At 36.6% G+C, this 26,256-nt stretch overlaps 1 protein-coding gene across 2 annotated transcripts in view; it reads left to right on the top strand.

Moving 5' to 3' along the window:
- LOC136751235 (protein diaphanous homolog 3) overlaps positions 1 to 26,256 on the top strand; it is a 371,067-nt gene that overhangs the window by 10,451 nt on the left and 334,360 nt on the right. The gene's annotated exons all lie outside the window — the stretch shown is intronic.

The raw sequence follows: 26,256 nt of genomic DNA, 5'->3' as shown, positions 1-26,256 counted from the left end.
TGATGCAACGTGACACATTTGAACGCATTGTATATCACCCATTCTGTCTAGAATACCTCAGTGTATTATTTTTTGGCCAGCTCTCCCACCCATACTGTATAGTATTACTGTATCAGATTTGATATTCTGTTGAGTGTATTGATGATATTTGATTAAACTACAAATGTTATCTACTGACTCCTTAGTTTTTGTTGTTGCTTTTATTACAATAATATTTAAATGTGCACACAATAGCATTTGAATCTATGAAAGTATTAGTTTTTGGCCAAGCCAAACTTAAATTGGTCTTTTGCTTTTTGTATGTACATTTACAATAAACATTGTTTATTGTAAATATATAATCGTCTTACACTGGTGTAACTGGTTGCTGAATAAATGCTGCTGGATACTGTTTAATGATGAAAACAACAAGGTCCTTTACCTGAAGCCTACTAGTGCATCTAACCCCCTATAGGCACATTATTTTAGTCTTCATGGTACACGTCTTCAAACCACAGAATTCACAAGCCTTTGACACAATGGTTTATGTTATTTTGGAGCATATGTGTAATTTAGTTATACTTTGAGATTGCTTAGGGTAACCAGTGTAATTGGTTTTATGCAGATAAATTACCCTTTGGAAAAAACATTGTTAGCAGGAAACTAGGGAGATCAGCTTTGATGCTGTTTACAAGATATAAATATAATTTATGTAAGGAAAGAGGCAAAAACATTGCAAGTTGCTGTAGCTACATTTCCTGATCTCAGGTCAGTAGTGTTTTCTATGTTGAAGTCTGTTAGGACACCATGGAATTGGGAGCACATTATTTCTGTAGGGTGTTATGTGGATTTTAAAATCTTTACTCTTGCCAAGTGCATTTTCATGTTTCACATAGCACAGGCTGTATTGTACAAACCATTTTTTAGTGTTTACAGTATTTTCTTCAATGGTTATGAAAACAACTTTTTTTAAAGATCAGAGAGGGAGAGAGAGAGAATATAACTAGAGTGCATATTACTGCAACACTGGGATTCTGGGATTGAAATTCACCATCTGTTTCCAAAGCTATGACTTTAACATCAGGTGAGTTAAAGCACTAGCTCCTTCAGAAAAGCTGGTAGGGATTTGGGGATTTGAACTCATCACTTCTGGTTTCTAAGCTTGGACTCTTATCAAATGAACTAAAGCTTTTAGCTATGCTGTTGGAGTTTGATATAATAGCATGGTTGTTACATTTTTCTCCCCTTTGTACAGCAATCCATCACAGAAAGCTCACAAAAATGAATTCTATGAAATGTTCAGAGGTTTTAAGTGTGCACTTCTGGGGGAAGATGGTAAAATATTAGTTTTGCTTTGAAGCTGACAGTTGTTGAGGGGAAACTTTTCTTCTTTTTTCATGGAACAGTGAAATATTTAAACACATTTATTTGATGGTCTTTTGAAAGGTAACGTTCCCTGTGGGAGTGCAGTGACCTACCGGTCCCAAAATGTGAAACCAGGGGAAAAACATCCTAGTTCTAATGGGGGAATTTCAGCTGTGATTTTTTTTTTTTATCTCAAATAAATTATTTGGTGCATATTGTACCAATGAGCATAAGGATTCTGCAGCCATTATGTGTGCCTGATTCACAGTGAAGAAACAGTGTAACACTTGCATCATGGATCTATCGTCTCCTGGAGCATGCATTTCAATGAGCAGTTTTATTTATTTTTAATTGTTTGTTCATGTCCAGTGTGCATTAGTTTTTAATGAAAATTAAATGAACGTAACACACCACAGTAAAGTAATGAGTGTGTAATTACTCCCTGCCTTCCATTTTATGTGCAGGAATGAAAATTATGCATATTCTTTTGCAGTTCCATAATCGATTTATCCTGGAGGATTTGCTTTTATTTCATTGTTGAGCATCTGTATTTCAAAATAATTGTAGTTGCAATTTTAATTGCAGTGAAATGTTAACTGCTTTCACTGATTAAATGTTGACTGGTTATGGTTAGGTTTATTTTATGATAAGGGTCAACTTGAATAACTAAACTTTTTTTTTTAATCTAATTGGCATTTAACTAAGCAGCAGTTTTCATATACTGTAGTTTGAGAAATGCTAATATTGTTCACCTTCAAGTCTGATTTTGTGCACTTAGGCCTGGAATAAATCAAAACCTTGACAGTACATTTTTTATTTGGTTCAGTACAAAAGCCAGATATGTGTTGATACAATAGTATTTAGATTGCCTAAGTGCATTTAAGTACTAAAATTGTATTCTCTTGAATTACAACTTGTTGCTCGTGAAGAAATGACTGAAAGCAGCCTTCAAGAGAACTGTTCCAGTGATTTTCAAAATATATATAATTTTACGTAGAGACTTTCCAGGTGTCTACAAATGCTATAAATTGTAGGAGTATCTATCCCTACCTCTTTCAATCGTATGACCCCTTTAATGCCATTAGAGGGATTTAGACCGCATTTAGCTTAGATTTATTCTGGAGGTGAGTGTTTTGACAAAGATGAGGGAATTATCTGTAGCAGGTAAGCTAGATCCTTCCGCACTCTTTAGGAATAGGTTCCCCTAAATTCTGTTGTACTTTATTGTAGTACATAATCAAGTTACTTTTAATTTAAGATATTTAAATAAATATTTTCCTTGGTGTAATGACTCCTTAATGATTATTAATATGCAATTAATATATGGGCACAATCATTGTAATGTCAAGAATATTCAGGTGAACATGGAACATGGAACATAGAAGTAATGTAAACAAATGTGGAAGAAAAATGAATTTGTTTTTGATCTTTTGTCTACCTTCTCTGGCAACCATGAGTTTATAGTTTGCACCATTACTTTTTCTTAATCCCTTTGATATTTGACCCTTTTTCGATCCACTCTTTTCCAAATTTTCACTGCAGGTAGGTTTTCCATTTGCAGAAGTAGGGCTGTTCAGCCACTCATTTAACTGAATATGCAATTAGAGGTTTAGAGCACAGACTGCTTTTGGATCCCACAGCTACAACTCCTGTATTTAAGCAAGAGAGATGTAGGGAGCTAGCTCATTTACTCCAAAATGTGTACTACCAAGGCGTCCACTTCTCACTGTGCCTGAAGTGCTGACAGCTGAACCCATAGTACACTTTTTACTCCAGTTAACCCTTCAGGATTGAGTCGTGAAACTATCACATTTTCAGGGAATACAGACTAAACACTAATTTTGCATAATGTTTGTATTTAAACATGCAGAGTCTATGAGCGGGTCTGTGGATTGCAGATAATAGCTGATTACTGCCTCTTTCTGGGATCTATAAAATGCAAATATTTTGGTAGGCATTACATGGTAAAATGGGTATGTATTGTAAGTTGTTAATACCTCTGCTCCCAAAAAATACCCCCAAGAACCAACCAAAACAAAACAAAACTTTCAGATCTACTATTTTCTGGTAACACTCACTGGAGGTCATGGGAGAAGCTTCTGTGTTGCAATCTGAGGCTTCCTTGGCATAGTCGACCATGATTTGAACCAGTGATGTCTTTATTTTGGGGATCCATCTGCTTTCAGATTTTTTTTTTTTTTTTTTTTTTTTTAACTGTTTTACTCCTCTGGGAGCCCCTCTTATTATTTTGTCACAACCACAATTCCATTGCCTTTAAACTTATATTATTAATTACAAATACAGCTATCATTTTATATTTAATGCTATTATTTCTAACAAAGTGTTTGAACATAAACCATTTATTGCCACGTATTGTCTATTCTGAACAAAATATAAAGCAGTGTTTTAATGCCTCTTTAAGTTGCAGAGATGGCATAATGCTAATTGAACACAATTAGAACTCCCATCAAGTCAGCTTTTTAAACCTAATTGAAGACAGGTAATTATTCAGGCAGGGTTTTACTGAAATTCATTTGATGACAGTGATGTGTCTGTTGGGAACCCATTTTTCTTCATCTCCCCTCATCTGTGATAAGTCTTGTGTATTTTAAAATAAATTATTCACTTCTGTCTCGTCAAACGTTTCTATCTTGGGATACTGGTATTTAAGGAGCAATAGCAGAACATAATCAGAGGTGATATGTTTAGACTGAATTCTGTGTTCTCATTGGTCAGTCAGTTGATTGGACACCTAGGGGACACATCCAGACCTGGTTATATAAAACTAGAGCAAATCCTAGGAGGGGTCCCTTCTGAGTTGCATTGTTTTTCAGCCTGTTTTGTGTTCTGTTTATGTCCATGGACATTGTGCCTCCATTGTTTGTAGAGGCTATTTATTTCATTATATTTTCCCTCCCACCTACACTGCACCTCTTTGTTCTCCCATACCCCCAGGTACTTGTGCCTTGCCAATGGGGAAAACATAAAACCTACATTTACATACTGAAATTTAATTTAGCCTAAAACGGTTTTCTTTTTTACTTTTCCAAATACTGATCTTGAATAATAAGCTTCACAGTCTACTGGTAAGTGATGGATTGCCACTCCTTGGAAGCCCAAGGATTTACCTCAACCTATCCTGGTGGTGATAAGCCAATATAAAACATCACTGTGAAATTGTGGTTGCAGTGTTGGTAAATTACAATTTGATTTTGGAAATATCTTACAATTTGAGAGGAATTATTTAGTGGTCTTCATTGCCCTTTGTAATGTAGAGTTTCTTATAATATTTAGCTATTGTTTAATCATCATATGACTATCAAATATTCCCCATTCCCGAACAACATTCACTGCACAGTATGCATGCATTTAGTGTCCCTTCTAAATGCAAGTTTTGCATTCTGCTATGTAGTATTTATAAAGTGATATTAAGATCATAAATACAAATCAATATAGAATCTAATAAAGAGACCAAATGGCTGTCTTGCTGTGAAGGCAATGTGAAATTGATTGATTTAAATCAGACAAGAAAACAACAGCGTTGAAGCGACTGTTTTTACTCTTGGCAAATTCAAACGTGACAGCCTTTAAAGAGATATGTTAGAAATTAAATTTGTGAGATGATGGGTAAGAGACAGACCTATGACCGGATCATCAGAGTGCTCAAAAAAAAAAAAAAACCTTACTGAAACAAAAAGCATCCTTAACTGTTCTTGTCTTTATAAGCTTGCCATCACAGCGGCAATTAGTCTATATTTATGTTGAAATGTATGATAACCATGTCTGACATTAAAGGGATGGGATGACTTTGAAACTGCATTGTGCATGCAGTTAAGGAATTTAGCGGTGGTGAATTATAAGTTTAATTGTGTAATTAAAAGTAATTGCAATTACATGGTACAGCCTTGTTTTTCATTGACCGTGCCATTGAACTTTGGCATGCTTCTAAAATTGTAATTAGACTGGATGTATATTGTAACAAATCACTTTGCAGTTTCGGTATTCGATGCAGCAGCATTTGTAATTCACTGTAAATTCAACTTACAATGTAATTTTAGTTATAATTGAATTGAATTGAATTGGTGGATGTATATTTCTTAAGAGTTCATAATTAATTTGCATCCTCTTTTTAGCTAGAGTTCTGCCCAAAATATTGTGGTAATCAGAAGAACAAATTCACTGTCATCACTTTTTTTTTGTTAAGAAGTGCCTACCTCAGTGTCTGTCTGTATCTCCATGCTTACTGCACAGTACTACTGTGGAAATATCTCTCTTTAGATTGTTTAGGAGGAAAAGATTTTGTAATGCACTTTTCCCTAGGAGAAATACTGAACCAGACATGAATATATTTCTGGTGTATTATGCAGCATAATCATGCCTTGAATCCCGGAATAAGGAATCATTCAATCATGTATTCAATCAGGAATCATGTATTGGGTAGTAGAATTGCTGGGGCCGTGCCTCCTGGTCTCTAAAAAAAATCTCACAAAAATAAGAGGTCAGATGTTTTGCTTGCTATGTGGTTTAGTTTTCCTGGTTATATTTATTCCCTGCATTTTACAGGTACACAGAATCCCAGTAACCTAATAAAGAACATATTTCTGAAGGACGTTAGGGAAAATCATTGATTGCAACCTTTAAAAAGTTCAGTCTCTGAACTAATGAAACTTCAATTCCTGCTATTGGAAGACTTTTCTTTCAGTAAAATTGTTTTTTTTGCAATGAAGTTGTTAAATATCTATTTTCTATAGTTTCTCTTATGCTATAATTCATATAATTTTATGTCCTAAAATATCAAATATTCAATATTCGTATCATAAGACATCTGCCAGTTTCACAGAAGGTCAGCTACACATACAGTGAGGGAAAAAAAAGTATTTGATCCCCTGCTGATTTTGTACGTTTGCCCACTGACAAAGAAATGATCAGTCTATAATTTTAATGGTAGGTGTATTTTAACAGTGAGAGACAGAATAACAACAAAAAAATCCAGAAAAATGCGTTTCAAAAAAGTTATAAATTGATTTGCATGTTAATGAGGGAAATAAGTATTTGACCCCTTCGACTTAGTACTTGGTGGCAAAACCCTTGTTGGCAATCACAGAGGTCAGACGTTTGTTGTAGTTGGCCACCAGGTTTGCACACATCTCAGGAGGGATTTTGTCCCACTCCTCTTTGCAGATCATCTCCAAGTCATTAAGGTTTCGAGGCTGATGTTTGGCAACTCGAACCTTCAGCTCCCTCCACAGATTTTCTATGGGATTAAGGTCTGGAGACTGGCTAGGCCACTCCAGGACCTTCATGTGCTTCTTCTTGAGCCACTCCTTTGTTGCCTTGGCTGTGTGTTTTGGGTCATTGTCATGCTGGAATACCCATCCACGACCCATTTTCAATGCCCTGACTGAGGGAAGGAGGTTCTCACCCAAGATTTGACGGTACATGGCCCCGTCCATCGTCCCTTTGATGTGGTGCAGTTGTCCTGTCCCCTTAGCAGAAAAACACCCCCAAAGCATAACGTTTCCACCTCCATGTTTGACGGTGGGGATGGTGTTCTTGGGGTCATTCCTCCTCCTCCAAACACGGCGAGTTGAGTTGATGCCAAAGAGCTCGATTTTGGTCTCATCTGACCTCAACACTTTCACCCAGTTCTCCTCTGAATCATTCAGATGTTCATTGGCAAACTTCAGACGGGCCTGTACATGTGCTTTCTTGAGCAGGGGGACCTTGCTGGCGCTGCAGGATTTCAGTCCTTCACGGCGTAGCGTGTTACCAATTGTTTTCTTGGTGACTATGGTCCCAGTTGCCTTGAGATCATTAACAAGATCCTCCCGTGTAGTTCTGGGCTGATTCCTCACCGTTCTCATGATCATTGAAACTCCACGAGGTGAGATCTTCCATGGAGCCCCAGACCGATGGAGACTGACAGTTATTTTGTGTTTCTTCCATTTGCAAATCGCACCTACTGTGGTCACCTTCTCACCAAGCTGCTTGGCGTTGGTCTTGTAGCCCATTCCAGCCTTGTGTAGGTCTACAATCTTGTCCCTGACATCCTTGGACAGCTCTTTGGTCTTGGCCATGGTGGAGAGTTTGGAATCTGATTGATTGATTGCTTCTGTGGACAGGTGTCTTTTATACAGGTAACGAGCTGAGATTAGGTGCTCTCCCTTTAAGAGAGTGCTCCTAATCTCAGCTCGTTACCTGTATAAAAGACACCTGGGAGCCAGAAATCTTGCTGATTGATAGGGGATCAAATACTTATTTCCCTCATTAACTTGCAAATCAATTTATAACTTTTGAAATGCGTTTTTCTGGATTTTTTTGTTATTCTGTCTCTCACTGTTAAAATACACCTACCATTAAAATTATAGACTGATCATTTCTTTGTCAGTGGGCAAATGAACAAAATCAGCAGGGGATCAAATACTTTTTCCCCTCACTGTATCTGTCAATAATAAGATTAGTTTTTTAAAACCTTTTCAGCCTTACTTTGTGATTTCCAGGGGTAAATTGATGAACATCTTACTACTACTTACTTACTACTAGGTCTATATGTTGTTCAAATTAGTATGTGGTATAATGTTGGTAGAACAATATCCTGATGCAAGAAAGCAACTTGCTTCTAGAAAAAGTCGAAAATATTTAAATAATGGGATGATTTGAGTTCTTAAGATAAGTAGCACATAATAACCAAGGTTATTAAGTCTTGAGGACTGATGGCTATTGACAAGTGAAAGCCATTGATGTATTTGTATGACCTTTTAAGCATTAAGATTATATTTTTATACTGATAGCTAGGCCACCAGGTAGTTACTATTCTGTGTTTTCTCTCAGCAAAGGGAATAGTACAATTTGTCCAATAGGTGGTGCTTTAAAACTGTTGAATAAAGCTCCTAAAACACACTTCCATTATTTTTCTGAATGCGATTCCAACTGCCTGCTTTTATAAAAGCAATGTTTTTAGAGCTATGATTAGAGTATGTACTAGAAAATGGCAAAAGCTGGAAAATTGATTTTAATGTTTTTTGTGTTTGAAGTCTGTTACCTACATAAAAAACAGATCACAGGACCTTAACATGAAAGCCTTTCTTCTTGTATCAACTGTTTTTTCTGTCTCTGCAAATATGAAGATATGTAATGCATTCTTTGATTATCACCCTTTTTTTCCTCATTACACTGTGAATTTATAGCTGTGTATGGAAACGTGCATGCTCATTGTCCCATACATATTTATGTTCACACCCCACACAAGAACTAGCAAAGTGGATCCTGTTAATTACCTAATATGCACAAGTGTAAATTTGAGGTTTTATGGTATTTATCTCCAAGTTTGTGTATGTATTTTTCAGATTTAAACATAACAATTTCATTTATTTTGAATGTCATAGTTTATTTTTTGACAAATATGACATTTTATTCATGGTGACTGAATCCATATGGAGGTTAGGTTAGAGGTACTCATTCAGTTAAATGACATTTGTAACAGTCTCCAGCCTTTACTCAAGGTGATCAAACAACTGGGAGGAATATGGCTTCCGTAGAGGTGGTCCAAGGTTTCCTGATTGATGACTGTAAAACTGTCAGACTTGACACTTCCAAACTTGTATCCTGGAAAAAAGCAGCATTGAAAAATCTTTGTAGGTTCTGTGTAAGTGTACGTCTGTGATGAGTTAATTAAACCCTTGAACTAAAAGCAAATGATTTAGTAGTATCACATACCACTAGCTTTTTCTGGATTTCCTAGCAACCCACTGAACGGGAATGGGAAAGTATGCCTGTGTGATTTGAATTTATTAGTGCCTATAAGCAAGTGTGAGTGTTTTTTTAAATTTGTGATCTCAACAAAGAGTACTTATTCTTACTATTTTCGACATCATAAACTGATTTCCTACACACATCTCAAGATTTAAGCATTCAATTTAGCCATTAAATTATAATTGCAGGTCTTGTTTTCTTTGTTTATTGTTTCTAAAAGAGATGGTCTTAACTTTATTTGGGTGCCATCAGCCATGTCCTTTCCTGGAAAGCAACTGCTGGATCAGCACTGCACTCAAGGGTTTTATTATTGAATGTAATTGCTATAGAGTGCATCATACATTAAATTACACACTTGCCTTTCATTTTTGAACAATAATAAGACCCACAGATGATCACCACACTGTTGTAGTTCAAGTAGTGTATACTTTAACCCATTCTCTGACTAAAGCCACCCAAAGCAGTGTAAATTAGAAGACTTAGAGTTTGTGCTTCTCAAAGGCCCTTAAATGTGACTGGACTGAACAAATTCACACTACATGCGTTGCATGTCGTCCCTGATCATGTTTCTCTTTGCAGGAATGTATGAATGTTATATAGTCTATTTTTGTATGAATACTGTACTTTACCTTTCCATAGTAATCAATTGAACAGGTTTTCCAAAGCTTAAAAAAAATCATTGTGGAATGATGCAATGTTACCTTCTTCCACTGTGGGTCAGTGATGGATAAAGTGTGCTTCTGTTTTTTTGTTGTTTTTGTTCCCTGTAAAGCAAGGATGGACATAATTTGAAGAACGAGCCATTTTTTTTTTTTTTTTTTTCTAAATTACTTTAATGAATCTAAATTAATTTTGCAGATCACTATTTATATCTCACTATATAATTTTTCTTCGGTATAAAAAGTATTTTGCAAGGAGGCTTACACTTACTGGGACCTGTTGCCTTACCAGAACATTCTCCAGTGAACATCCTTTTACGGGAAGGTAGGTTTTCCAACAAGTTATCCAAAATTGTTGTTTTTATTTTTTCTGGCCTCTCAAACTTTTATTGATTTAGTTTGCTAGCTGTCTAAAATATTATCTATAATAAACTACTGTAAGCACATCTTCATTTCTGGGAAAGATTAAAAAATAAATAATAATAATAATGGAGCGGTAGCTTTTTTTTTTTTTTATATACAACTATTTCTTAATTTGTTTATCTGTAGAAAAGAATGTGACCATACCAAGCAACAGTACTGTTTAACCATAATGTGCTGCACATCTCAACTAAATATAAGGGAGTGTAAGAGATTGTTAAATAGGCCTACATGATGCAAAAATCTTGTCTGCCACTCCTGTATATTAGTGTGATTTCCGCTCCCGGTCACAGTAGAATGCATCTGTTGGTGTCAGCCGACTTCCCTTGGGGCTGTTAATTACTAGATACATTTAGTCTTAAAAACTTGAATGCAAGTCCACAATGCAGGATAGAAGCAACTCCAGAATTCAGATGAATAAATTGTGCCCTATAATACCCCCCACAACATCTTATTTAATTCAGACCTCTTTCAAATAGGGATAAATAATTGTTTGGCACATGTGTATTGAATATAATGGAACAATAAAACTATACATTAATGTTTGTTTTGGAAAAACCTTTACCTGGTAGTTTTAGTTAAACTTCTTTAGTAACTGGGGAATAATTAAAACTAGATTTGACAACTGTAATTGTTCTTTCTCTTGCATAGTGACATTGCTGGGTGGCATTTGAGACCTTTAATATTCATTATAAATTAGCCGAGATGAACAAATCTCTGGACAGTGTTTTACATGTATCATTTAAGTCACAATAAACAGACATGGAAAATAGAATAATTCTGAATATAAACTCTGTGGATGTGTTAATTGATTTAATTTATTAATTGAATCAATCTTTAGATCCTTAGTACATTTTGTCTACACATTTAAATTGAAAACAATATGATTTGAATGTACTGTAGGAGATCATTTCTCTATCCATCTGTTTTTTTAAATCCAAGCATTAAGAGATCAGGGGGGTAGAATCACCTTCATCAGTTTACATATTACTAGCAAATGTGTTGCTTTCCTCAACTTCCATTCTATGATGACATATGTATAAAAAAAGTTCAGTTAGAGGGGACACAATACTAAACAAATTCCAAAATCATTTCAATTAAATCAATGGATTAAATTAGATTGAAAAGGCAAGCTACAGATCTAGTTAAAGACCTAGTTAACTAAAATAAATGCTCACAACTCCACAGACAGTGATCTGTTGAATGATTGAGATCAAACTAAACTGTTACCATTAGGATTTATATTTGAATTTATAGTTGAAATAATAGCAGGTGCTTCAATTTATGCTGACATTCTTGTCTACACTTTTAAAATTGTCCTGAAAAAAACTAAACCAAAAAAAAAAACAGATGGCTTTGATTTCACACTACCAATATGATTTCATTTTAAATAATCATTATTGATATTAATATTAAGTTGTCCATCCTATTCCTGAAAATCAGGATCAGATTTTTTTTTTTAAGTCTCTTTAAATACCCCAACACCATATGATTTGTTGGTTCAATGGAGGTCATAATGTTTAGGGTGAAGTTGTATAAAGCTCAGGTGGAATGAAGTTCCTGCACCCAAGGATTAGCAGTTTTCCCTAGAAGAGATTATTTTTGTTTATTTGTGCAATTCAAATGAGATGTCTGATTAAGTCACTAACAAAGTTTCCCTCAACCAGATGAATAAGATAAATATCAAGTTCGTCATGCAAAAAAAAGTTCTCGTCAGCCTTGCAGGTTTCTAGAGAGTAAACTGCTGTAATTAAACACATCATGAGCCGAAAAGGTCAAACTGTACATCAGTTTATTTACCCCCTGAGAGTTTTGAATGATCAGCACTGTTTCACTAGACATTTCCATGTTTGTGTATAAGGGGACTTAATTGACTTGGCCAGTAATACTTCAGATAAGAATTTGGGCTAATTTACTCTAGTTTGTTGGGTACATTACTAACAAATTAGTGGAAAGGACAAAATATATGCATTACATTTTACACTTTTAATGTAAATAAATAATTTAACCAAGTAGATGAAGAAATTAAAAGGTTGGTCAGAAGTTTTTTAGTTCAGAACAACTCTTCATCTTGGTTGCTGTTTTGATATCTCTATTCTTTATTGTCTGTGTTTGGCAGCTCCAGTGCTTATCACTTACTAGGCTTAGCTTGCTATCACTGCCTCTTTGAGGGGTAACCCTGCATTGTAACCAATAATGTTTTTTTTTTTGTGGTTGGTTGTATTAAATTCTGTCGATCTGTTTCCTGGAGTTGTGTGTTAGAAAGGTGGAGCTAGACGACACAAAAAACGAATTTATTTGCAGTACACCAGAATCCAGGGTTATTCTTTGTCCTTAATCTATAACAGCTCTCACAGGTCAATGTTTGTTTGTATAACATCTATTACTGCCCACCACACACTTCTGGCAAATTAAGACATTCTAGATTAAGATTAAGATTCTAGATCTCATTTATTTATGTATGGTTAATTATTTAAAGGTATAAATTAGTGTACATTTGAGAAGTCTGCTTTATTACATAACTTTGTAATACTTTAAAAATACATATGAACTGGTTTCCTTTATTAGTTTATTTTATTGAACTGAATTTACCTTTATGTAGGAAGTGCGTATATAACAAATGGTGACCTTTTAAGAATGTTATGGTAAGTTAAGTACAGTTTCCATTTTTATGCCCAGTATCTTGGAACGGCTTAGAATAATTCAGCCCCAGTCTCACTTCTACAACCCACACTGACCTGGTAGAGAAAAAAGATGACATGCACACATCCTCTGTCAAGCCAAGCACATCTTTTTGCCCATAGCTTCAACCGTACTGACACGGCCATTACTGACAATCCTTAAACTCCCAGGTGCCACTGTTGTGCTGCCATGGATATCCCAACTGATCCCTACTGGCACCTGGGCAGTTGTGCTGTCCCTTGGGACCCCTAACCTACAGCACAACACTGACCTCTGGGCTAGAAGGTACATGATGCTTTACTAAGGTGACTCACTTTGAAGCCCAGATTATTATTCTAATGGTTATTATTATTATTACAACAACATGACCAACTTCAGCAGATCTGAAAATTATTTGGAATGAATCTGCTTGTGCTTTGATGCCGCCGCCCCCCCCCCCCCTCCAAAAAAAGACAAATGCAGTTCTCTACAACCTTAAACGAAAAGGAAGCTTTTTGTTTTAATATCTTAATGATATTTTGTTTTACCCATTTTGCACTGCCTGGATTATTAAATGTATAGGTTTTTCTTTTGAACAGACTAAAATGAAAATGCAGAACAAAGCAAAAACGAGCCTTAATTGGAAACGGCAGGACTGGCCTTTAAAAAATGAGACGCAAGATAGGGCAAATACGTTGTAAAATGAAGGAAACGGCATTGACCTCATTGGTAGGCAGCACATCATTTTGTGCTTATTGAACAGAACCAATTCTGTGGAGCAATTACAGAATCTGCCAGCTATGCTTGAGGTTTATCACAACATGTTTGACTGCCTTAATGGTGCAGTTAACAATTGAACATTAACCAATAAAGGGTCTTACAGAGGGGTGTTGATCTTTTTTTTAAGCAAATATCTCCTAATAATATTTTTGATTTTATCATTTGATGCAATAACAGTGTAAAGAACAATTCATGATGTGATTTACGGGGCTAATGGCCAGATAATAGTGGATTGTGCAAAAAATGCTGTTTAAAAAAAAAAAACCCATCTGATTCTATATTGAACTTCTTTATGTCAGCATGCTTGAAAATGTAAATATTAATGCAACTTAAAATGCAGCACCTAAAATTTCAGTAAACATGTCTATTATAGAACAGACTTAAAAACGATTTAATAATTGTATTATTGTATAATGTTTTGCAACAAATGGCAAAAACTAAATTTACAACTTCTATAGATCTTGGTCTACATTTGAGGACACTGACTAAGATTACTTCAGCAGTGTACTGGATGTTTATTATTAAGTTGTATTCCAGAATCCCTAACAGCGATTCTGTCTGTGTAAATATATTTTTTCTGAAAAATTACCAGCAAGTTCATGTTGAAGTGCTCCCATGGTGTTGGTATTAATGAATTTCTGCCATATGAAGTCTCTATCTTGTTTTATATTATATAAGCCAATATCTGGATTTCCAGTAACACGAGTTGTTGAGTGTGGTGGAGTATGAAGTTCAACCTTAATAACATTTTATTAATTTGATTTTTTAACGTAGAGGTTCTGCTGCTATCAAATGCAAAATCTCTTACTTAATTTTAATGGCACAACATTCTTTTCAGAAGAAGGGGACCAAATTGTGATTTTTCTAGTGAAAAGTGTAAAATATAGCCTATTTCTTGATCCCTCTTATTACGAATATGAATTTGACAAGTCCAAGAAAATCAAAGCAAACCAAAAAACAAATCTTAAGAACATTTTGAGCTGTTTTAATAAAACATCCTGCAATTTGAACTATAATACTATAATTATCTTTTTAAAATAAAATGGTAGAATATCACAGAAGCCCTGCAGTTTTCTTGCAATCATCATCTTGTGTGCTTTTACAGCTTGCATGATGGAGCAGAGATGTCTACAAGTACAATATTGTTTTTTGTTACCATGGAAACTAGCCTTACTTGCAGTATGTATTGTAGCTGCTTGACTGCAGTGCAAGGAATCTTTAAATATGTTGTTGTGGATTATCATTGCATGGTAAACGGGATTGAAACATTTTACCTTATTTTCGGCACACACTTTCCAGTGGATGTCACCCGTTTTATGTTTTTCTTTCTGGAATATACATATACCTTTTTTAAGGCTATTTTTGTATGTTTTGGGATTATTACAGAACAGATTTTTTTTTTTAACTTTTTTCAGTGCCATATGCAAAAGGCTTTACATCAGGAAGAATATAGGACTATATGTTGGACATTTTTAATCAAGAGAACAAACAATGACTAATATGGGTTTGAGGAATAAAATCATAATAAAACCATTATACTGGTGGCTGCCACCGACAGGGCTTGTCAACTATTGGATTTTTCAGTTTGGTTAAGTGCAGGCCTTAATTGCACCTAGATCCTTAATGATGTGATTTAAATTGTCATTCAATTAATGTTTTTCAGTTGGATAGATTAGAATGTCCATTGGTTGCTGATATCAACCAGAGTGTTCTGGATAGTAAAGTGATAATGTGGCTTTTACTATACTCAACGTTTTGTGATAGTCCCATTCATTCCTTATTTTCTCTCATGAGCATGCACTAGCAGGACTGAGACAACAGAGCCATTCTTTTCATTTAGGGAACATTTGTCAGGTGCTCGGGAAGAAATTGCAGATAGTATCAATAGAGCATTGAAAGGGCACAAAACGTCTTTCCAACACTGCTGCAAGTTTAAATGTCAAAATTCATAATTTACCATTTAGTTTCAAAGCAGAATTTGATAAATTAACAAGATGAAAAGGTTGTGGGAAAATAAGTGTGCTCTTGGACAGTCTGACTTGCTGCTGCTGTTCTGTTTTGACCTGGGTAGCTAATTGCATATGCAAACTTCCTTTGGGACAGTGCAGTTCTACTGTCGGCAGGAGGACAGACCATGTCCTTGTGCAAGGCACAGTTGCATATCCTCAACCAACTGATGATCCCCAAGCTAATTCTTGTAACCCAGTTCCAGTGATGCTCAACCAATTTGATTCCTGCTGCTGGGCACACCTTGCCACAGTTAGTTTGTGGCACAGCCTAGATTCAGTTTGACATTACTCTGTGGGGGCTTCATGTTGCACCTTCGGCAGAGGTTTTTACATTTTGAAAATATAGCCTGTATTTTTTTTTTTTTAATGTAGTATCTAAATGTATAGAATAAGGGGATAACCTAAGTATTTGTATGGATAGTGTCTATACAGCATTACCAACGTGTAATACATTTAAGGTGACATGGACACCTTCTGTCTTTGTAACAGACTGATTATCGTGGAACTAGTCCCATAATTAATACATTTCCCTTTATTTCAAATTAAAAACTGCACAGGTAAAATTAGTTTGGCCGGTATAGTATATGAATACAGTAGTTTTAGAAATGGGTGAACTTTATAAACTTGGGTGGAAAGGAGAAGGAAAATAGTCCATGCTATTTAGGCCAGGCCTCTGTAATTGTTCACATTTTCTTATGCTCAGAAGTTTGTTTCAGAAGGGTACAAAAATACACTAAAGGATTTATGGTGCTGTTATGAATTGGATTGTAGCCTTTAACCATGAGCAGGAATTTGTCAAGCTTTTGTCAATTGCTGTATATTTCTTGATCGTGCTAAAGTGTGGTACTGTGACTTTTAGTCGTGCGAAATGCTGTGCTTTTAGTGGCAAATTTGAAATGAGTAATTGCAACAGTGGTGTTACTTATGCCGATTTTAAGCCCGATTTGGCCCTCACGACAGATCGGCGCTGATCGTCACGACAGGCAGCCTGGTCGGGGCGCGTCCCGCTGCCGATGGTCGTGTAGTGAGAGACGGGCTGCCATGCGATCGCTTGCCCTCCGACCCGATTGTAAGCTTTTTCGGAGCCGCTACGATTTTGTTAGACATGTTTAATATTTACGACTCGATCGGCGCCGATCATGGAGAGAGACGTCATCAGCAGCCAATGAGAGCCGAGCAGACTGAAGAAGAGAGAAGAAACAGAAGAATAAACATGACAGGAGAACAAGATTTCCATAAGTATTTATTCAAATACTTCAAATACCAATGGTTGTTTCGGGGCATGTTATTTTAAAATACTATACGCTTTTTGTGTTTGTCCGCACAGACGAACACAAACGGCAGCAGCGGCTTGTGGTCGCGTTCTTTCCGCAGAAATCTGCAGATCTGCGCTGCACAGACGTGACCTGTACATGTCAACACACACGGACGTGCACCTTTTCTCTGTGTGGATCACGCGTGTTTCTGCGAGATTTGAAGGCCGTGACGCAGGTCGCCACGACAAGGATGTCAGATCAGTGGTGCAGTGTCCCTGTGCTGAAGCGCTCGGCTGTGTGCGCTGCTTCACGACGCAAAGTAGCCTTAGAGCTGCCCACTGTTCACAAAATCGGGTCGGATTGTAGAAATCGTGTAGTGTGACCCCGGCATTAGTCAAGTACTTCCTGTATTTTTCCACATGTGCATGTTGTATTGCTCAGTGCATATTTGCAAATGTACATTTCAAAACAGAGTAAAAACAATGAAACAAATACCTGTTGAGAATTATTAATTTCCTTTTCTATCCTTGTGCACATGTTTTGTGTGGCTTTGGTTTGTGTGCTTTTTTAATGCCTTTTTAATTGTGCCGCATAAAGCGTGTTTTAAGAGCAATCCATGTAGCAACAACAGAGTGCATAGCAGTAGAATCCCTAAAAAATACAGCATAAACGTGTGTAAAAATGGTAAATGCTTGTCTATGTAACACCTGTGATGCACTACATCCCTACCATTAAAGCACAGTATTTGTCAGGACTGAAACCCAGATAGTATGAATAAGAGAACAGGTGATGTGTATCACGATATTATATTAAATTAACTTAATACATTATAATGCAATCAGTTGTAGAACAAATTAAGTCTTTCAAAATTAAGACTGATTTACTTTTGTGAAGTAGGTTTCGTTTTCACTTTTACTGGCATTTATGAATTAGTGTGTACATGCATGATTAAACAATTATAAGCTTAATCTATTTTAATGTGGACCTACATTCAGTAAACGGATAACTTGAGTATAAATATTCATTTTTAATATAAAGCTGTGGATTGAAGCATTTAATATAATACCAGTCATTAAAGGCATTACTATTTTGAATTGGTGAGGGTGGGAGTGGAAAACTTGATACCAATTTGGCTCGGATGTAATAAAGCCTAAATTCTGTAAATGCAAAGAGCTCTGAGGAAAGCCATGATTTGGGGCTGAAAAGAGTCTTAATATTCATGCAGGCAACTCTCTGAAGAAAAACAGAAGATTACACAAGCACAGGAGGAAAATTAAACGTATGGGAAATCAATGGTACCAGTACATACAAGAGTCTAGCAAGAGTAATGTTGTGGACAGGATCTAAAAACAAAACAAAGCACTCACAAAAACAATTTAGGACATTTGAACTCTTTGATATTTATCTTATATAATACTGCAAGTTAAAAGTTCTTTTGCTTTTCTGTTGATAACCTCAATAGTGCTTATTTCGACAGTGTCACTATCGAGAAGGTAACATTAATTCAAGGTATTAATCTGTTAGAGTTGAACCGATTGTGCTCTTTTTGCTTTCATTGGATGCTGAGTTAGGTTAATGAAGTCAGTCATTTTGCATTCTTGCAACTAGGTTTACATAGCTCTGCTGGTTGGAAGAAAAAATGAGTGGTGGAAAAACAAGAGATCAGTACAGCGGTATAGTTGACAACTCTGCAGAAGAATTACAGAACAATGTTAAATGTATATTTGTGTTGGAAGCTGCAAGGTGACATACAGTGCATCCGGAAAGTATTCACAGCGCTTCACTTTTTCCCCATTTTGTTATGTTACAGCCTTATTCCAAAATGGATTAAATTATTTATTTTCCTCAAAATTCTTCAAACAATACCCCATAATGACACCATGAAAGAAGTTTGTTTGATTGGACTTGACTTGATTGGAGTCCACCCGTGGTAAATTCAGTTGACTGGACATGATTTTGAAAGGCACACACCTGTCTATATAAGGTCCTACAGTTAACATTGCATGTCTGGTCTGATGAAACAAAGATTGAACTCTTTGGCCTGAATGGCAAGCATCCTGTCTGGAGGAAACCACGCACCGCTCATCACCTGGCCAATACCATCCCTACAGTGAAGCATGGTGGTGGCAGCATCATGCTGTGGGGATGTTTTTCAGCTGCAGGAACTGGGAGACTAGTCAGGATCGAGGGAAAGATGAATGCAGAAATGTACAGAGACATCCTTGATGAAAACCTGCTCCAGAGCACTCTCAGACTGGGGTGAAGGTTCATCTTCCAACAGGACAACGACCCTAAGCACACAGCCAAGATAACAAAGGAGTGGCTACAGGACAACTCTGTGAATGTCCTTGAATGGCCCAGCCAGAGCCCAGACTTGAACCCGATTGAATATCTCTGGAGAGATCTGAAAATGGCTGTGCATCGACGCTCCCCATCCAACCTGATGGAGCTTGAGAGGTCCTGCAAAGAAGAATGGGAGAAACTGCCCAAAAATCGTTGTGCCAAGCTTGTAGCATCATACTCAAAAAGACATGAGGCTGTAATTGGTGCCAAAGCTGCTTCAACAAAGTATTGAGCAAATGCTGTGAATACTTATGTACATGTGCTTTTTTTGTTTTTTATTTTTTCAAACAAACTTCTTTCACGTCATTATGGGGTATTTGTAGAATTTTGAGGAAAATAATGAATTTAATCAATTTTGGAATAAGGCTGTAAGATAACAAAATGTGGAAAAAGTGAAGCGCTGTGAATACTTTCCGGATGCACTGTACATGTATTAAAACACTTGACCCGTCTTTTTCTTTGCAAGTTGCTTCCTGAGAGACACACTAGCTAATCTCTTCAACAGTTACTGTAGTGCACTCATCAGCACTCAAAGCTTGATATGTTAATAAAAAGCTGAAATATGATTCCAAAGCCCATTTCAACGTTACATTTGCCAGCAATGAGAGTTTTTAGCTGCATTTTAGTTATGTATTCTATCTGGTGTCCGTTCAGTAATTGTCACCTAGGTGGTAAGAGATTCTAGTAATTTTAGGTTGAATATGCAGGTTTTCAGACTAATGCCAACCTCTTGCTATGTTATCACTTTAATATTAAATTAAAAAATGTCATATGATCATTGGAAAGCTCTGAAGTGAAAATAAATGCACCTCTTGGCTACATCTGCTAATTATCAAGTAACCTTTTTTTACTCGTACTTGAATTTTTAGATATCTAGGCCTTCATCCATGATATTTGGCATAGCATATTGCATTTCACAGAAAACACATTTTAATGTCTGTGAAAACAAACTTTAAAACAATAAATGGTGCTCTCCAGGGGTGTCGCTAGACCCTATTTAGGCGGGATGTATGTTCTCAACCCTCCTAAAAATAATATGGTTACGAAGTAATTGCACAGTCAAACAGTCCAGACACCGTCAGCCGCCCCTTGTATTTTATTTCATTCCCCCTAAAAATAATACAACAAAAGAATGCAAGAATGAAGAAGTAACTCCGCAAAACACTATCGGCAACCCCCCCCCCCCTCGATCCTGGACACCGTTTCGAATCCCCCTAAAACTTGTAGTATAGGAACACCCCTGGTGCTTCCTTTTGTCATGTTTGTGTTCCTTGCAGCTTGTAAGCCCTGAAATGGATCAATCTTCTATGCAACTGCTATTCTGATAGTATTCTTGTCCAAAGCTGTGTTCTGATTATTACAGTATCTGAAGAATATGCTGTGAACACACTTTTTACTTGCAAGTGGAATTAATATAACACCCTTTTGGTTCTGGTTCATATTGTGCATGTGCTGTAGAAAGAAAAATATTTCTGGGCAATGCAGACGTGCAAGGATAAGCAACACAAGTATTCACATTTTCTGCTAATAACCCCCAGGAGAGCTCAATAATCCAAGTCTTAACTGGAATACGCAAATTGCTGATCATATTCCAAATATGTTGTTTACTAGTCTAACATTTTAATAGTTGCATTTCTATTCAAGGAGAAATGTGCTCAATAATCATAGTTGGTTATGTATGATTGCAATTTTGGATTAATACTTGCTAGTTTGCTATAATGATGGGGCAGATTACATATATTTGAAAACAAAATTATGATGGTACAATATTGTTTTCATTAAATGTTCTATATTGATAAAGGTACATTGCTTAATACATCCTGGCAGCTTCTGTATGATTACACTATCAACTGTTCAAGTACTGTTTGATTATTTTTGGTAAGTATTTACACCTTTTTTCTTTTGCAATAAATAAAATGTCTGAGAATTGTACTTGTACAATAAAATACAAGTTGAATGTGATTATGATTGTTAGAAATATGAACAAATAGAAAACAAATGAAATTAAAGGTCACAATTAAATTTGATAATTGAGTTTCAGGGATACCACAACTAATTTTAATACTAATATACTTTTATTACATAAAATTAGTTTGAAACTTTGTTATTGTACATTGGACTTCCTAGCTTCAAAACTTCAGCAGTCTTTTCTATACCTTTTTATCATCTGTGAAGTAGTTTTCATATATATGTATCGAAGTTCTGTGTCTTTATATAGGTATAATTTTTCTGTATTTTAACATTGGTAGAAATGTATATGATGCTTGGAAACTGATTTTAAAATGTAGGCTTTAAGGGTCAATTTTTCCTTATATTCATACAAGCTGTACAACATCAAATGCACAGCAGGGACAATACATTATTGTTAAAATTGAAATTGAATTTTTGTCAAAGAAGGATTTGGAGTGAAAGGTGTAGTAATTCATATAATTTCTGAGACTTACAATTCTGTAGCAGATGACAGCATCAATAAGTCACTGTTTCAAGCAACTCTATTTGCTTTTATGATTCATATGTATGAGCCACAGTTGAAATTAATAATATGTAATACTATAACAATATTAGATGCATAAATTATTGTTAACCATGTTGGCATCCTCAAAATGTGTAAAATATCTAAAACGTGTTAGTGTTTCTGTTAGTAGTTGATTTATTTATATGCATAATCTCTCTCTGTATGTATATATGTATATATATATGTGTGTGTGATATATATATATATATATATATATATATATATATATATAATTAGGGCTGGGCGATATGACTTAAAAATTGTATCTATTTTTGGAAGTTTGGCGATATATACCTCGATATGCCTTGTTTTTATCCAATCAAGCTACAAAATAAGACCAAAGACATTTAAACAAGTCTTTATTTAATAATTAAATATGCAAAACTAACAAATGCTACATGCAGGCTGTCATGGTAAATATATGCAGAATGCAATATATAACAGTGCAAGTGTTGTGTGATTACTATTACGTGTGTTATGTTATGGGATCATGCGTATATATATATATATATATATATATATATATATATATATATATATATATACACACACGCATGATTTACTGTCACATAACAATAACACAAGTAATAGTAATCACGCAACACGTGCTGTGAAACGGTATAGACTCACTTATGCGTCGGTTCCACTGGTTTAGGTGTCCGTGTCCTGCCTGCCGCGCCGGAGTCCCAGAGCTTTTTTCGTAAAAGCAGCCGCTGTGAATCCGTCCCTCTGATGAGGAGCAGCGGCTGTGGGTTTGGTTTGTGTTTGTGTTCAAAACAGAGACAGAGACACTACAGCGACACAGCCTGACGAGGAGAGGACTTTGTGTCTGTTTTACTCTCTGCTTTACATCATTGTAAACAGCGTAATAAATACACGTTTCTGTTGAGAGATAGCAGGACGAGCTGAACGTGTAGACAACTTTATATTCAGACAAGCATGTTCCCATAAGAATGCGCGACAATAACACTAAATAGCAAATATGTAGTGTTATTATTATCGTCATCATTTGTGCTAGTATATATGTATTTTAAACGCACAGCGTGACTGCCTTAATGTATTACTCTTACTACAGATTTGTAAATGCAAACGATACTATTTGCCGTATTATTTATAATGTACTTATCAGACGTCCTGAACCCGGGCAAGTTACAGTTGAAACAAAATACACACGTTTCACGATTAATCATCCAGATACAATATAGCAGCTTTAATTGAACTAAAGTGCGCGTCTCAGTCATGGCGTGTATGGACGCATTTATTTTACCAGTCCTTAATGATTAAACCCCGCATCTGCTGTATTCATTTAGTCATTAATTGAACTTGTAAATGGACACGATAACTGAGTCGTATTCTCTTCACACTGACTGTCTCTGGATTGTCCTGCACACATTCACACACACAGCCTGAAACCCCGGCCAGTTATTCATACAATATTAATACCATCGGCTGCTGCGATGCGATTGTTATCCTTCAGTTTATTGTAACTAGTCAGCGCTGCGCCGGTCTGTGAATCACAGTGTTTAATGCACTGATATGAACTGTATCAGTCATTGTCTCTGTACGTGGATTTCACTCCATGCTGCTAATAAAACCAATTCCTTCGTGATCGCACTCGGCACTTGAGATAATATCTTCCTATACAATGTATCTGATCTCTTCCTGTGTCTCAAGTCAAACACACACCTCCAATTGTGACAGTGAATCATGTCCTCAGTGGACGGACGCTTACGGACACGTCCAGCACCAGCAAGTTAACCGGCACAAAACACGGACGCGTCCGCCAGTGGAAACGGGGCATTACATTTACCACAGCCGGGTTTATAGTGGCGCATTAACATCTGCTAGACAGAGACATTTCTCCTCTGACTGTCGCGTTTCGATTCTTCTTACCGGTACAGCACGTGTTAATACTAAATAGTTAATAATAATAATAATAATAATAATAATAAAAGCTGTTATACCACTTCACCATCTAATTAAACTCTCTGCATCTGTTAGCATTGCTTTCCAATTTATTAAAATGCAAACAAACTACTATTTAATTTTATCCGTCTAAATTAGCGGGGGTGGGGGTGCGATCGTGTATTGTCGTGGGTGCTGCTTGCAGATGGAGTTCAGCCCGGCGATGACAGCGGGGCGGACCGTGTGCGCTTGCGCATTAAGGTATCTCTTGGTTGTGTGTTATTGTGTGTCAGGTCTCTCTGCTCATGTCCGTCTGTGTTTCTGATGCTCATTTCTTGCCGCACCCGGCACGTGTGGAAGAACCGCGGAGAACGCAAAGCGTCCTAATGACGAAAAATACTGCCGTAAAGCGTGCGATTTGCGACACTACGATATAAACGATCGCGCATAATATGAAACGATAGACGTTTCTCTATCGTCATACAATATCTATCGTTATATTGCACAGCCCTAATACACTCAACTAAAGGATTATTAGGAACACCATACTAATACTGTGTTTGACCCCCTTTCGCCTTCAGAACTGCCTTAATTCTACGTGGCATTGATTCAACAAGGTGCTGAAAGCATTCTTTAGAAATGTTGGCCCATATTGATAGGGTAGCATCTTGCAGTTGATGGAGATTTGTGGGATGCACATCCAGGGCACGAAGCTCCCGTTCCACCACATCCCAAAGATGCTCTATTGGGTTGAGATCTGGTGACTGTGGGGGCCAGTTTAGTACAGTGAACTCGTTGTCATGTTCAAGAAACCAATTTGAAATGATTTGACCTTGGTGACATGGTGCATTATCCTGCTGGAAGTAGCCATCAGAGGATGGGTACATGGTGGTCATAAAGGGATGGACATGGTCAGAAACAATGCTCAGGTAGGCCGTGGCATTTAAACGATGCCCAATTGGCACTAAGGGGCCTAAAGTGTGCCAAGAAAACATCCCCCACACCATTACACCACCACCACCAGCCTGCACAGTGGTAACAAGGCATGATGGATCAATGTTCTCATTCTGTTTACGCCAAATTCTGACTCTACCATCTGAATGTCTCAACAGAAATCGAGACTCATCAGACCAGGCAACATTTTTCCAGTCTTCAACTGTCCAATTTTGGTGAGCTTGTGCAAATTGTAGCCTCTTTTTCCTATTTGTAGTGGAGATGAGTGGTACCCGGTGGGGTCTTCTGCTGTTGTAGCCCATCTGCCTCAAGGTTGTACGTGTTGTGGCTTCACAAATGCTTTGCTGCATACCTCGGTTGTAACGAGTGGTTATTTCAGTCAAAGTTGCTCTTCTATCAGCTTGAATCAGTCGGCCCATTCTCCTCTGACCTCTAGCATCAACAAGGCATTTTCGCCCACAGGACTGCCGTATACTGGATGTTTTTCCCTTTTCACACCATTCTTTGTAAACCCTAGAAATGGTTGTGCGTGAAAATCCCAGTAACTGAGCAGATTGTGAAATACTCAGACCGGCCCGTCTGGCACCAACAACCATGCCACGCTCAAAATTGCTTCAATCACCTTTCTTTCCCATTCAGACATTCAGTTTGGAGTTCAGGAGATTGTCTTGACCAGGACCACACCCCTAAATGCATTGAAGCAACTGCCATGTGATTGGTTGATTAGATAATTGCATTAATGAGAAATTGAACAGGTGTTCCTAATAATCCTTTAGGTGAGTGTATATATAACTAATGTTTCAGTGTTACACCCATACTAAACTGTCTTCCATGATTTAGCACAATTATCCAAATAGAGAGATTGTTATCTGGCTGTATTTTAATTATACTGTATTAACAAGTTCTGAGTAACATGCATCTTGTAGTCTTTGCTTTGCATCTTTAATAAATTACTACCCCATTATAACCAACAGCTCTTTATACTTTATCAGTACATGCTGTAGACACACAAAAGAACACTAGAAATTATGTGGTATAAAACCCTTAGCTCATATGCATGGTTAGAGAGCAGAGAGCAGTTCAACAATATAGGTCCTCCTAAATAGGGCTGGGCGATATGGCCAAAAATGTTATCATGATAAAAACAATCATATCAGTCTATATTGATAATTATCACGACACGTGTCATTATTTCTTTCAAGTTCTCCTGAGTGAAAGTTGAAGAAACCAGAAGGTTAATTGTGATTTTAAACTATTCTTTATGGTCAGAACATGACAAACACTTGGCAAACAGTGGATCATTTCACAAATTTGAGGTAGAACATTCAAAACAATTATAATGATAAAATATTTTTTCAACATAAAAATATGCATGAGTGAAATTAAGTAAAATCCCTTTTCAGTCCTTTTTCCTCAACAAAATAAATATCTGCATTCTGATGTATAACAGCCCCGCGGAGACGATCAGCATGAAGGCGAACATGATTTAGTTAACGTGTCCATTTACAAGTTAAATGAATAAATAAATATATCCAGCAGATCTGGATTTCCCTCCAAAACATTAAGGACTGGTTCAGGGGCGTTGCTAGACTTCAGGTTTTAGGGGGCTACAGCCCTGAATGTTTCATGAATGAATGTTTTCTCCGGTAAGAGCGGGG

The sequence above is a fragment of the Amia ocellicauda genome, chromosome 6 (assembly GCF_036373705.1).
Source record: "Amia ocellicauda isolate fAmiCal2 chromosome 6, fAmiCal2.hap1, whole genome shotgun sequence".
NCBI lineage: Eukaryota > Metazoa > Chordata > Actinopteri > Amiiformes > Amiidae > Amia > Amia ocellicauda.
Note: the sequence above shows the minus strand (reverse complement) of the source record. Positions and strands in the feature narration are given on the sequence as shown.